Source organism: Elephantulus edwardii, unplaced genomic scaffold (genome assembly GCF_000299155.1).
Source record: "Elephantulus edwardii isolate Elephantulus edwardi_28Jun2011 unplaced genomic scaffold, EleEdw1.0 scaffold00013, whole genome shotgun sequence".
Classification (NCBI taxonomy): domain Eukaryota; kingdom Metazoa; phylum Chordata; class Mammalia; order Macroscelidea; family Macroscelididae; genus Elephantulus; species Elephantulus edwardii.
In genome coordinates, this window is record NW_006399763.1 from 19492691 (window position 1) to 19507839 (window position 15149).

Consider the following 15149-nt stretch of genomic DNA (forward strand, 5'->3'; position numbering starts at 1 on the left):
ATGCATCCTGTAGACCTACTATTTAGAGTATTGAAATACTCATGATACGGTTCCCCTGCTACCACCATGAGCCATCAACGTCTATTCACAATGCCAGGACTAGAGTGGTCCTTTTACAAGGGAAATGAGATCACACGGACAATCAGTTGTTCTGGTAATTCCTTTTCAGTTCTTCTGTTCTTTCTCTCAAAATCTTAATGTTGGAGTCCTCCAAAGTTTAGGTTTTAGTACTTTTCTTATCTAAAATCACTTCACTAATAAAGTGTTGGCTCCATTAATATTACTTATATTACAACAACTCCAAATTTATATCTCTATTTCATCTATATGTACATTTGATGCCAAGTATCTCCAATTCCAAGACAATATATGTTCTAAATTCATCCATCTCTGAAAAGAAATCAATTCCACCTACAGTTTCACCCTTCATAACTAATGCCAACTCCTTTTGTCCAGTTTGTCAGGCCCACAACCTTGGGGCCATACTTGACTCCTCTACTATCATTCACATTTCATACTCTCACATTAGCAGCACCAACGTCACCTAAAACCTGTTCAAAATCTAATTATTAAACTTCATCTCAAACCTACTGTATCAGAAACTTCAGGTGAGGTTAAGAAATCTTTGTTCATATGTACAACAATAGCCCAGAAAAAAGGTACATTGCAAAGAGGACAGGACCACAGGGGGGTGGGAAGGGAGGGGTAGCTGTGCAACAATGAATGAAAATAAAAAAAATAAATACATAAAATTAAACTGAGGAGGTGGAAGGGAATGAGAAGGGGTAAAATGTGCAAAAGTGAATGACTAGAAATCTAACTTTTCTGTTAACTTTTATTAAAAATCACAATTAACATTCTATAAAAAATGTTTTTGTTCTGCAAGACTTGCAGGTGATTCTTAATGCTTAAATAATTTGAGAATCACCATGTTAAAGAATATAAAGAATCTGATTGAGAATTCAAACAAGCTTGAAGCAAGTGGTTGGCTCTTCAGTTAAAATGGAATTCTTTTGCAGATCATTGAGAATTATAGTCAATGTCATTTAACTGCACAACGTCTCAGGGAAGGTGTCAGCAACTGTAGCTGTATAATGTGTGGATCACAGTTGGTAAGAGATGATGACCTTGATTAAAGGACTGTTCTAAGTTGTTTCCTACTTTATAAAATATACATAACATATCTGAGCCTTGTTGTTAGGTGCTGTCTACTTCCCAACAGCTCATAATGACCCTCCGAACAACAGATCAAATGCTGCCTTAACCTGCGCCGTGCTCAGAGGATGTTCTCCACTCTACTTGAGTCCATTGCCACCGGCACCACTTCCATCCATCTCAGTGAGGGTCATCTTCTCTTTCACTGACCATCTACCTTGTCCATCACCATGTCTTTTTCAAAAGATGGCCTCCTCCTGACAAGCCAAAATCTCAGGTTTTAATATTTTTCTTATTTATAATCAATAACCTAATAAAATAATGCTTCCAGAAATATAATTTACGAAATATTATGGGTACATTTTCACTGTTATCCATAGTTTATTAAAACCAACACATTAAATGCCTTTGTATAATGAGTCCAATAAAACACAAGTTAACATTTTCTGATATTCTCTGCTTTCAGCTAATATCAAACTGACAGCAGCAGTGATATCCCTCATTCTGAAGCATAGTCTGAATCTAGCTTGAATTTCTGGAAGTCCTCTGTCAATCTACTCTTCTAGTCATTCCCATATAATTGAATAATTTTTCACAAACTTTACTTACATGTTATACTAATGACATTCGTTTATAATTTCTACCTTATGTTGGATCATCTTTTTTTTTTTTTTTAAAAAAAAAAGGTTTATTACAGGCAGCAATTGTAGTTGTGTTAATCTCAAACACAGCATGTGAAGGATGATGACCTGGAGTAAAGGACTATTCTGATTTATGTCCTATATTACAGAAAAGTTTATGATATATTTTAACTTTATCTCCTATGAAATAAACTTAGCTCACAGTTATTGGGAAGATTAAAGGAGATTATGAAGGTAATCTTATCTATAGGCCCATTTAGCATATATCTGTATCCATAAATGTTAGTTCCTGAACCTTTCACAGCATAAAATATAGTCTGATCTCTCTTCAGGAGGAGCTATCTTTATTGGGGGAAGGGGAAACAAGTCTAAAAATTAAGAATCTAAAATTGTTCAAAAGATTCTCGAGGAAATGCCTCCATTTTTTGGGAAAAGACTTTTCCCTAATTCATAATTTTGTTGTTGTTGTTTTGCTCCTGATTTGACGTTCCTGAAATGAACTCTACCCATAAAATTTTCCTATTTTCTCTTTTTAAATAGGACACTTCCATGATAATGTAGTTATTCCCTTTATTCTCCTCACTGTCTCATGGTATAGAGAGTTGTTGTCATGCATTTGCACAGTAAATTTATTAAATAAATTAGCAATGTCTGTCCTCTAATCTTTTTACTTGTATATACAATGCAGTCAATCCTGTATTTTTTAGAGAACACTCCTTGATAACCAGGGCTTACTCTCTTTGCCTTGTGACTTCATAATGGTTGTACTGCATCAAAGAAATACAAGGATTTTATGAATGGATTCTGACAGTAAAATACAAATAACCCAGAGTTATACAATTTTATCATTATTCTAATTTTTTATTCATTCCTTTAATTCACAAAAATCTCACTTAGTCTTGACCTACTCAGTTCAGAATTTTGTAATTTAAAGAAAACTATGTACCAAAAGACCTACTTAAAAGGAAAAAAATATATAAACATTTATTTGAGGAGATAAATCAGACCATTTAAAAGAACCAATTTTCTCTCATTGGAGATTTTTTCCATTATTTTTTTTCTTTTTTCTTCTTCTTTCATCTTTCTTCTCTCTCTCTCTGTCTCTGACAGAAAGAAATAGTGAAAAATAAATGCAACATCTTCAAGAAATGTGACTCTCAAGTCAAAAAACGTTGATCATTTAGCATTTCATGCATTTAAATACACAGAGAAATGAAATTCTTTAGTTCCCAGTTTACTCTTTCAACGGACAAGAGAAGAGATTCTAGGCAATAACTTTCCTACACGTGAAAAAGAGAGGAGGAAAAGGAGAGATTGATTTGTAATGAAATGAGTGCAGATTAAAATCTCAGGTGATCCAGCTTTCTGGGATATGGGAACACTTCCAAACTTCAAGCTGCTAAAGCCTTTTCGAGATGCTAAACTGTTGGAGATGTCACATGGAGATTCAGCAGTGCTTGAGGTGTCTCAATGGATTTTACCATTTTGTTATCTAACTGAAACTCTAGTTGCCATCAGCTGGTGCTGTTTTATAAGTGATCTCACACCTTCTCCCTCTCTCTATCTCTGTATATCTGTATCTGTGTACGTATGGACAAAGTTGCTGCATGCTATTTTGGGGGATTTTACAGAAAAGTGATTTACCTCCAGAAACAGAAATGCAGGCTTAATTGATGTACAATGGTATCACCATGACTCCTGGAAATCAAGAGAACAATTATCCAAGAAGAGCTCCTACCCTTCCTCTTAAACTCTCTCCAGAGAAACTCCCAAAGTCAAGATCAAAAGCCAATTGTTTGGGGGACACTTTCCACATATCCTACTCCTAAGCAGCAACTGCAGTCACAACTCATATTCGTCAATTAAAATTCCCCAGTCTTATTTTAATGTAGCGAAATAGAGAAATGATCTACCACTGTTAAGAACGTAGAATATCCGGGCATCACTCAGGGTTCTCATATGACAAGATTTATCAATCTTTAAAACGCTCAAAAGGCTGTGAGAACAAAAACTGTCAAACACAATCACAGCACCGGGAATCCACAGCACCAGAAGAAATTAAGTGCGAGTGTCACCCAGGGCAGCTCTTGCTGGCGTTCTCACACCAGTCCAAAGGAAACTGCAAGAGGTACAGAGTTGGTAAAAGCGTGTGCAATTGCAGGACACCTACACAGAAAAATAGCTGGCTGGTGCAGTTATCGGCCCTGACATTTCAGCTCCTCTCTCTCTCTCTCTCTCCCCTCCTCAGTCCCACGGGCAGCTGCAGCATTGACAGAAGGCCTGTGTCAGTTTCCATCTGACTGTCACTCTCACTTCTGCCTCTATTATCAGCGGTGAACTGGGGCAGTCCCCGCTTGGAAGGGCTGCTGATCTCTATCTCTCCACTGCCATGAACCTGACTAAGAGAGAGCAAGCCAGAGCGAGCAGGGGGGAAAGGCTATGCTCTGGGAAAGGGGAAGAGGGGAGGGAGGAGGCGGGCGGCTGGGAGGGCAGAGAATGAGAGAAGAAAAGAGGGAGAATCCAACCAAAAAAGGTTAGGGAGGTTAGGGGTGGGCCAGAGGGTGGGGGCGGTAGTGAAGAGGAACAGAACGAGATGGAGTGGGGGGCACTGATAGAGTTTGGGTCCTTTTCTTATTTTTCCTATCCATTCTCCAGCGTTCAGTCTTTTGTGTCAGCTTTCAGAAATGCTCTGTTTGACTGGCAGCCTGTCACAGATCAGTTACCACCTAAAGCCGCTTGGCAGCGAGAGGTGACGGCCCAGGAAGGGATCTAAGTGGGTTTATCAGTGCTTCTTTACGCCTCGTGAGCTCCTTGACACAAAAGGAAAGGGTATTAAAGATCTAAAGCGCGCCCAAAAGCGTGAAAGCTCCTTATAGGCTGCAGGACGTGGATGTGACTAAATTTTTAAATATTTTGAGTTGATGCTATTCATTTTGCCAATAGAGTAGAAAGAATTTTTGTTACAGAAATGAGTGTATGTTCCACTTGAGTGAGATTTGGAAAAGGGAGGAAGTCCCTAAAATATGTGCTTAGAATATTACAACAACCCCGTATTTACAATCATGCATCTGTTTTGAATACAAATAAAATGGGACGCATTTGAAATTTTAAGATCAAGTTCATCTTAAAAATTATAATTATAATTAAAATTATAAGATCAAGTTCATCTTAAAAATTCAGATTGCACTTTTTATCATGAAATATAATTTAATATTTGGGGCTTTTTTGTCTCAAAAAAAACATGGTAAGTATGAAGAAGGTCCAGAATTCATTAGGTCTCTGCCATATCTTCTCCAGTGGTCCTTTATGCATGGCTTATTATTGGAGTAGTGTATTTTCAGCATGCCAATAGCTTTTCTCAGCACATTCCTGTGATAATGACCACACTACAGATAGCCAAGGCACAAAGCAGTAGTCACCTTTGTTACCTAATGATAATATTTTCTACTATTTTGTTACTTATTTTAAAATTAAAAAGCTGGCACTTCACTGAAACATCATTTGAATGTCACAGTAGTGGATTATCAGTGATAGCCTCCTTTCTGGTATCCAGGACAGACAAATTTAATTTAGAAAGTGACTACACCAAACATCCTTCTGATTCCACACACCACACATGATCATGGCAGCCAGTCGCCTAGCACAAGCTATTGGCTACGCATCAGGAATGCATCAGGAGGCACTGTAACCTGAATGCCTGTGGAAACACTCTGTATTTCTATTTTTTTATAGTAAATTAATGAAAACATAAATGTATTCCATATCACTTTTACTGACTTGGTAAAATAAAAAACTTTTAATTCCTTAAATTTTTTTGCATAGGATTATCACCTTTTTCTTTTATTTTTTCCTTTCTCTTTTCTTTTCCATTCACCCTGTTATTTGCTAGGCTTGTTGCTATCCTTGTTATCTCAGGCTCCTTTTAAACTCCATCAATGCTACTGAAGCTCTCACAGAGAAACTTCTTCTGGGCTAAAACTTGCCATTTGCATCAATTTATAGAATAGCAGAAGCACTGGAGATAATCAAATTCACCTCTTCCATTTTACAAATAAATTATTAGATAGACACACCTCCTAACTACACAGTACTTAACAACAATCCTAAGACACTGACAACATTATTAAAATAAAAATAATTACATAAGATTTGGGGGAAACCCATAAAACTTTAACAACCACACAGAAAAATGAGTAAAACCATTTCAAAGTCAGAGGACCTGAGGCTGCTCACACAACTACATGGCTTTGGGTAAATGAACCTTAATCTAAATCATTCTAAATTTAGTTCTATGATCTGTAAATTGTTTGAAAAAGAGTGTTGTTGTGGAGAATGATGAAACAACACTTGTAAAGTATTTGGTAAAATATATGGTACATGATAAATATTTGCTCTTAATTATTTTCAAATTATTAGTCATAAGTTTGACATTTATTCAAAGGATTAAAAGTAATTAGTGAAAGGGCTAGTCTTCCAACTCTAACAACATAAGCAATCTCCATATCCCAGAGTATAAGAACCTGAGAACAACATGTCCACAATATGAAATAACTTTAACTAAATCCAACCACTCAAATATTGAGTCAATTCAACTTTTCTTTCATTCTTAATTTCAAGAAGGTTTTCCTCAAATCCATAGTTTCCACAGAGGAATCTTAGAGTATAAATGGTGGGACCCAGGCTGAGAAATATACACTAGAAGGAATGAAGGGTTATAACAGAGGATGATAGTCTTTTGCAAATACCAATGGAATCAAAGTTATCAATGGAATAAAAATTAACCTCACCAGATATTAGATTGTGCACAAGTCCTAAGAGAAGAAAAGAGGAAAAAATGATATTTATTTTGTTAAAATTTGGGGCTAAAGAATTCAATTTTGAAACTTCACTTATGTAACAGTGAATGAATGATAATGCAAATTTTCTGTAAACTTTTGTCAAAATCATAATTTAAAAGAAGAAAAAATTGAGGTAGAGAACTTCACTTAACATTTCCTGTCAATTACTTCCATTCTATTACTTATTATTCTAGATTATTAGTGATATTTACACTGTATTCTTTAATATGGAAGACAAAGATTTTCACCAGTGAGCCAGCTGGTAGGACCATGATGGATGGAGAAAAGATTTAGGTTGTTAATAATTTCAGCTTGCTTAAATCTACAATCAACAGTCTTAGCACCAGCAGTTATAAAATCAAAAGACAAATTGCATCAGGGAATTCCACTGTCAGGGACTTCTCCACAGTGTTAAAAAGCAATTATGTCAGTCTAGAGATTAAGGTACATCAGATCCAGACCATGGTCTTCACAATTACTTGCTATTCATCAAAGAGCTAGATAATGACTAAGGATGACAAAAGAATCATTACCTTTGAATTGTGGTGCTGGAGAAGAGTATTCAACCAACTATGAACTACCAAGATAACAAACAGGGCTCTCTTACAGAGGGTGCAACCAAGTTTCTCCATGGAGGCAAAGACCTTGAAGCTCTTCTCATATACTTTGGGCATGTGGCCAGGATGGACCAGTCAGTCATTGGAGAAGTACTTCATGCTTGGAAAGGTGGATGGACAGTACAAGAGAGGAAGACCCTAGATGAGATGGGTTGAGACGGTACCTGAGGCAAAGGAGTTAGCTATGTCATAGTCAGTGATACTGCCTCAGGAAAAGGCAGGGTTTAGAGCTATTGTACATAGGGTTGCTATGACTCATGGATGACTGAATGGCACATAACAACAGTGGCCTAGTGGTAAGAAGGTGAACTGCAGTCTTGAAGTCACAGGTCTGACTCCTCCAGCTGCTCTGAGGAAGAAGATGAGCAATCTCCTCTGGTGCTATTATCTGCCTCTGGAAACCTGCAGGAAGGTCAGCTATGGGTTGGTTCTGACTCGACAGTACACAACAACAGCAACAAAACTGAATAGAGCTCTTCATTTTTCGCTGAAACTAAGAGTTAGGGAAATAGCATAACCAATAAGTTTTTGAGGGATGTTTAGTATTAATCATTCAAAATTTGGAATGACTTTCAACTATTGTAGACAAACTATGGCCCCACACTAACTATTCTTACACTGATGAACATTTATCAGATCATATTTGGTACCATGTATGTTTGTTGTCGTTTAGTATATCCTAGAGTCAGAAACGACTCATAGCTAACCATCTTGTGGGTTTTCAGAGGCAGTAGATAGAATAGGAGAAGACTGTCCGTCTTCCTCCCATAGAGTAGCTAGTGGATTTGAACCATGTGCCTTTGGGTGGACAGCACAATTCCTTAACATAAAGCCACCAGAAGGGAAGTCTGGTGGCCTAGTGGTAAGACTGGCTATAATTTCAAAAGTAAGTGTTTGAACCCACCAGCTGCTTCACAGCAGAAGGATGGGCAATCTCCTCTTAAGAAATTTACTGTCTCTGACAACCTGCTGGAGGTCGGTTCCAAGTCGACAGCAAACAAGAAGAAGCCGCCAGAGCTTCCTCTGGTGGCATTTCAGTCCATATAATGTTTTGTTTTTGTTAAATGGCCTGAATGTGAATGTTGTGATGTAGTTGTTGTTAGATGCTATCAAGTTGACGAGGACTCACAGAGACCCTCAGATCTGAACCTGGCCCCATCCTCACCATCTCCATCACGCTCAAACTCATTGCTTGTCACTGTGCCAATCCATCTCATTGAATATTTTCCTCTCTTTTTCTTATTTTCTTTAAGGTGTTCTAGTGGCCTCCTGGGAAGAAGTTGTGCTGCCAATCTAAAAGCTTGAAACTCAGATCCACCTACTGCTCTGCAGGATAAAGATGGCCAATCTGCTTCTGCCTCTGAAAACCCAGTGAAGGGTCAGCTATGTGTTGGATCCAACTATACACAAAAAACAGCAACTTTTCCCAGAATGATATATTTTTTTCCAAAGACTGCCCCCTCCTGAAAACATGTTCGAAGTATGCAAGACAAAGATTCCTACTCTTGCCTCTAAGGAGCATTCTAGCTGCACTTCCTCAGAGAGATTTGTTGGTTCTTTTGGCAGCCCATGACATGTACAATACTCTTCTCCAACACCAAAAAATTCAAAGGCATCTCCCTCTATATATATTGAACCAAACTAATGTATTCTCTATTCTCTCTCCATAACATTATAATTTTAAAGAGTTTGAATAAGTTCAAACTATGAGCAAAATCTTCATTGTCTAATTTCACTTTCAACCAAATTAACTCACACTTAGTCACCTCTATTAATGGAAATGTATGTTATATGAATGAAGTAATAGTTAAACCCAGCCTCAACAACAAGTTTTCAAACTCATGGTCAGGGAGGGGCAATGAGTCTTTAAAAAATTTTAAAGCTTGTTCAATCCCTGCATGTGCTCATTAATCTCACAAGTAGAAAATTGCTCTTATACACAGCCTTAAATCAGCTGATCATCTCATGAATGTGCCACTGGTCACACACAAAACCATGTAGCTGACTTTTGCTACAATTTTTAAAAGTATGCTTCCTGAAACTAAGGAGAACCTGATGTGCTTTGCTGCAGAAGGTCAAGGACTGCAGCCTTCAATATGGATCAAAGTTCAACATTAAGAAAACAAAGATTCTCCCCACTGGACCAATTGGCAGCATCATGATAGACAGTAAAGAGATTGAGATTGTTAACAGTTACAGTTTGCTGATCTCAACAATCAACACTCTTTGTACAGGCAGCCAGGAAATTAAAAGACAAATTGCATTGGGAAAGTCTGCTGTCAGAGACCTTTCCAAAATACTGAAGAGCAACAATGTCAGTCTGGAGACTAGGATGTGCCTGATTCAAGCCATGGTCTTTGCAATTACTTGCTATGCATCAGAAAGTTGGATAATGTTCAGGGACAAAAGAAGGAAAATTGATGCCTTTGAGCTGTGGTGCTAGGAGAATAAACAGGTTAGTCTTAGAGTGAAACCAGACTGCTTCTTTGAAAAAAGAATTCTGAAGCTTTGTCTGGCATACTTTGGACATGTTGCAAGGAGGGACCAGTGCTTGGAGAGGGACATCGTGTTTGGGAGGGTGGAGGGACAGAACAAGAGAGAAAGACCCTTGATGAGATGGATTGATTCAGTGACTGGGGGTAATAGGGGTAGGTGTGTCAGAGACAATAAGATTTGCACAGGGTAGAGCAGGATTTAAGGCTGTTTTACATAGGATTTCTATGACTGGCAAGTGATGTGACAGTACATAACAACAACAGCAAATGGTGAGAATAAAGCAACTAAGTCCACTCATTGAACAATATGCAAGTCACTAGGCAAAAGACTGAAGATCCATTCTACTTCTTTATTGTTTATTTTATCTAAGCTAATTTGCACTTCTTGAAGAACAGTATTTTCTTTAAGTGTAAAGCCAATTTTATTATTGTTTCATGATTTGAGAAACAAATAAAAACATGGGAACAACTACTAAATGAAGTGCCCCAACACGATTTGAACCATAAAAATGAAGCATAAGCTAAAAGGTCATTAAATATGCTTCATGGAAAATATGGAAGCATCACTTTTAATCCAAAATCCATAGAAATTACATAGACATATTACGGATAGAATGTCGAATGTTCTGTAGGTTATACATAAATAATTAAGTCAGAACCGACCCATCACTGACCCTCAAGCGGGTTTTCAGAGACAGTTAATCACACGGAAGGAGATTGTTCATCTTTCACCCACAGAGCAGCTGGTGGCCTCGAACTCTGTGCCTTTGAGAAGCACATCTTCTTGCCACTAGGCCACCAGAGCTTCCTACATACAGAGTAGAAATAAATTTAATTCAAAATACTGACTTTAGGTATCTCTGCAATGCAACATCCTCATTCGGTATTTAAAATGAAAATGGAAATGTGCTAGTCTAAAAGAGGGGAAAATGAACTATAGTTGATAATTACCAAAAAAAAAAAAAATGGCAAGACACTAGGCTTGTTTTAGTGAAAGGTCCAAGGATGTCAATCCTTTGCTAGTCCCTCAGAAGTGCACTGTCAGATTAGTACACACATAGCATCATCTCTTCAGTCCAGAACATTGCCATTAATTTATGATTCTATAGCTAGCAGAAACAACCTGGTTGCAAATTTACATGCTCTGGGCATCAAATAAACTAATTAAACCGATCTATACAGTAATTGTCTTCTACTGTTTACTGATTTAAAAGCCCTTGAAATAATGAGAATTCCTTGCAGTAGGAAGGCTTGGACCCATGAGCTATGATAGCTATCAATGGTCTCAGAACTCCTCCTGGAGGACAGGAGGTTAAGAGCCGGTGAGGAGGAAGAAAATGTCTGGCTCTCATCTCAGCAATCCCTTTTCTGTCTGGGGCTCTAACTCTGAGCAGTGTAATACGTCTCACATACCTGAAACCCAAATTGCCCTTGGTCACCACCAAAATTCCTTCACCAAAATATGAAGGAGACACAGAAGAGCTTTTAGATGCATGCCTCACACAAGGACAAAGATTCTCAGATCAAGGTTAGCTCTAAATGCTATCTCTAAGAAGAATAGAAAATGATTACCTAATTTACATGTATCTTTTCCCCCCTAAAAATTGCTTCCATCTATACAAATGGATGTATAGTATACTGGCAACTGAATGTGGAATATGATTGTTTACAATTATTGGGCAAAAATCAATTTCTAAAGATTTTCAGGTTTTTATAGTGGTTATCTTGTTATCTAGGAATCCTCAAATACAGGCATTTGGAAACAGTGTTTTATTAAATTTATTGTGACATATGAAAACTGAAAGAATAGTCTGATCACTCTCTTATATTCACTATCCATACTCAGTTACTTTGCATGAAAAATATGTCATGGTTTGCCATTACAGTTTTAGAAAATTTTGCTTTGAAGATCTATACGATAATCCAAACTATTCTAACATATGTTTTCTGAACCTAATGAGAACATTCATTAATTACTTCACTGCTGTTTTCACCGAAGGAAAAAAAAAAAAAGCCCAAAACAATATTGTAGGAAAAATTGTGAGAAATTAAAGAATTAGGAATATTATAGAAATTTTCTTAAATCATCTCATTTCTATTTTTTATGTCTACCTAAAATTTAATACTATACTAGTATAAATTTGTGTTTTCAGATTGAGAATATCTGCCAACTTTGAGCATGGATTGAAACGCCACTAAGGAATCTCAGAATGAGTGTATAATGAAAATTCTCATATAGGGCTTAGTTATAATGATTTATTACAGTGGAGTTAGGTCTAATCTCTTATAAGGCATCATATCTATTTTATAACAAGAAGATATGCTTAATTTTTGAGTAAAATAGAGAGTATCAGATCATTAAGTGTTGCTGTCCACAAGATGACAAAGCACAGTTCCGATGTGTGTTCACCAGTGTTACTCCTGCATTCTAGTCCCTCATTAGCTCTGATTCGTTACTAGAAAAGGTAGGGTCAATAGTACTGTTTTGGAGTATAATGGTCTCTAACCTTGATTATTTTTGCCTTAAATTTTCTATCCAAATGAGGTGTACAGATAGAAATTTTTCTTTCCTTTTGAACATTTCTATCAATTTGGGAAAACTAATTTTGAGAGAATAAAAAGAATATTTAAAATACTTAAATATTGAAAAGGTATTTTCTCTACCCTTAGAAGTTTAATGTTTCACAGTACTTTAGACTTTGGAATTTCTATTTTTTATTTTCTATGCATACTGGCTAATATGCATGTTTTAAGACATACTTGTGTATTGTTGTTGATTGCCTACGAGTTGAGCATGACTCATGGCAATCCTATGAACAAAAGGCCTGAAGCCCCTCTACAACTATCAACATTTATCAAAGTTCATAGAGTTTCCTGAGGTATATTGTTTAGGAAGTGGGTGTCACTCCTGCTTCCAATAGTTGTGTATTATATAAAAAGAATTATTTCTTTGTTTCACACTCAGTACTATTTTGATCATTATCCCGTAACTAACTGCAATTGAATGAATTCTAATTCCTGGTCATCTTATCCGTATCAGAGTAGAACTTGCCTCACATAGTTTCCAATGGCTGTTTTTTTACAAATAGGCAGGCCTAATTTTCAGGAGTCTTCTAAATAAAATGAAACTGCCAATCTTTCAGTTATTGCTGAGAATATTAACCTTCTACAATACCCATGAAAGAAAATGTATGCGAGGGATTTAAATAATAAACAACTCTTGACATGCTCATGTCATCATTGTCAAAGTATGGCATACTCAATATACAGGATATATATTTCTCCATTCTATCCACTCTTATTTCAGGTAATTACACATAGCATAGTGGACTTTGTCCATCTGCTTTAGGCATACTTCAAGAGGTGCCAGTCCTTGGTAAAAGATGCTCTTGGAAGAGTAGAGGGTCAGCAAAAGAGGAAGACCCTGAATGAGATGGATTAGCACTGTGTCTGTAACCATGGCTTCAGCATATCTGAGATTGTGAGGATAAAGCCGATAGGATAAAATTTCAATCTCTTGTTCATAGGATTATTATGAATCTGGTCTACTCAAAGATACCTAACAACAAATACAGCTAAGTTTCTTTTTCTTTATTCTGTCTTGAAATATCAAGTAAAGTTCACAGAGCAATCTGGATACTTCAGGTGGAAATTACTAACAGTTAACTTCATCCCAGATGATAACTACTAATAAAACTTCTAAAAAGTGTTCTTTTTGCTTTCAACATCTACCAGTGCTATTATTTACTTCTTTAAGCTAATGTTAAATGTTCTCAGCCTTCTTGTTAATATCTAAGTCTCCTTCCCCTACAAGGCAAAATGAATCGAAGTCGCTGTCTTGGAAAGCGAAGAACGTAACTGTATAAACTTGAGACATAGGATATACTCCCCAAACCTGGCAAGCAACAATGGAGCAGACCAAGAGCAGGTAAAGGGGCACATACTTCACATGATTCCTAGAAAGAGAAGAGGCCTACAGTGGGGAGTAAAGCTGCTACAAGGGGGTTTCACTTGTGCTTCTTGTTAAGGGCTGGCCAAGAGTGTGATGCAGCCAGCACACTTCTCACAGAGACTTGCTCCCTGGGGACCTGACACAACCTTTTTCTTCTTCTGCTCCTCTGTTTGCATGCCCAGGTAACTGCTATACAACTTTTTTCTCTCCTAATTCTCCTAGCCAGGGGAAGGGAGAGTGGAGTAGTGGGAGCAGGCGGAGAGAGAAAGCACACACTCACATTTTCTTATAATTAGGACAAAGGTTGTGTATAGATCGGTAGTGACCCTAGGCTGAAAAATACTGCAGAGACAAACTTGGCAGATTAATCATTGCTTCCAGGAGAAGGACTGAAGTGGAAAGCATCTCCTGTAAGTGAGGCTTCATCCTAACACAGAGTTTAAGAAGCAGCTAGGAGGCAAAAGCTTACGCTGTCCAAGAACTCCAGGGTTAAAAGCATCCTGTGCTTCAAGATACTTGCCAGTGAAATTCTAAAGTTCTACTTTAGTACTTGAAAAAGACCTTATATAGCATGGGCTGGGGTAAGGTGAGAATAGGAGAAAACATTAGAGGAATACATAACTGGATAATCACATTTTATCTGTCTCTCACACACAATATTTCATGATGTCAGATTCTGTGTGTGTTGACCACACTATGGCCTTTACCTATCAGTGGTCACTCACTATAAGATGGGTGCTATCCTAAACACATTAAGTTTAATAATTCATTTAATCCCATAATCCTACAACATAGCTCTTTCGTTGTTTACAAGTTATTGCAAAGGAACTGAAACATAACTGAATTTCTACAACTAGGTAGTTTTACTACTAGGAGTTTTTGAGCTCTGAAGTGTCAATCCCAGAGTTTTCTTAAATACTATCCTACTTTAAATAAGTACATTTTAAAAAGAAATAAATGCATAAATGTTTAAGATGCCATAGCAAAATTTGGAAGAAAAATGCTATTGAATTTTAATTTTATGCTAACTCATTAAAAATGTATTGTTGTTGCTGTTGTTAGGTGCCATCAACTCACAGAGACCCTATGAACAATAGAATGACTCTCTACCCTGTGCCGTTCTTATAATCTCTGCCAGGCTTAAATTTAGCATTTCAGTTACTTTGTCAACCCATCTCATTCAGGGTCTTCCTCAGTTTTGCTGGTCTTTTCCCAAGAACTGTATCCTCCTGATAACATGCTCGAAGTGAGTTAGAATAAGTCTCACCATCATTGCCTCCACACAAATTTGTTGGTCCTTTTGGCAGCATTTAGCATTCTTCATTAGCACTGAAATTTATAGTCATCAGTTGTTTGTTTTGTTGCTGTGGAGTTTTACTAGGTTAGATCTATCTATCTATCTATCTATCTATCATCTATATATCTATCTTCCTATCTAACTATCATCTATC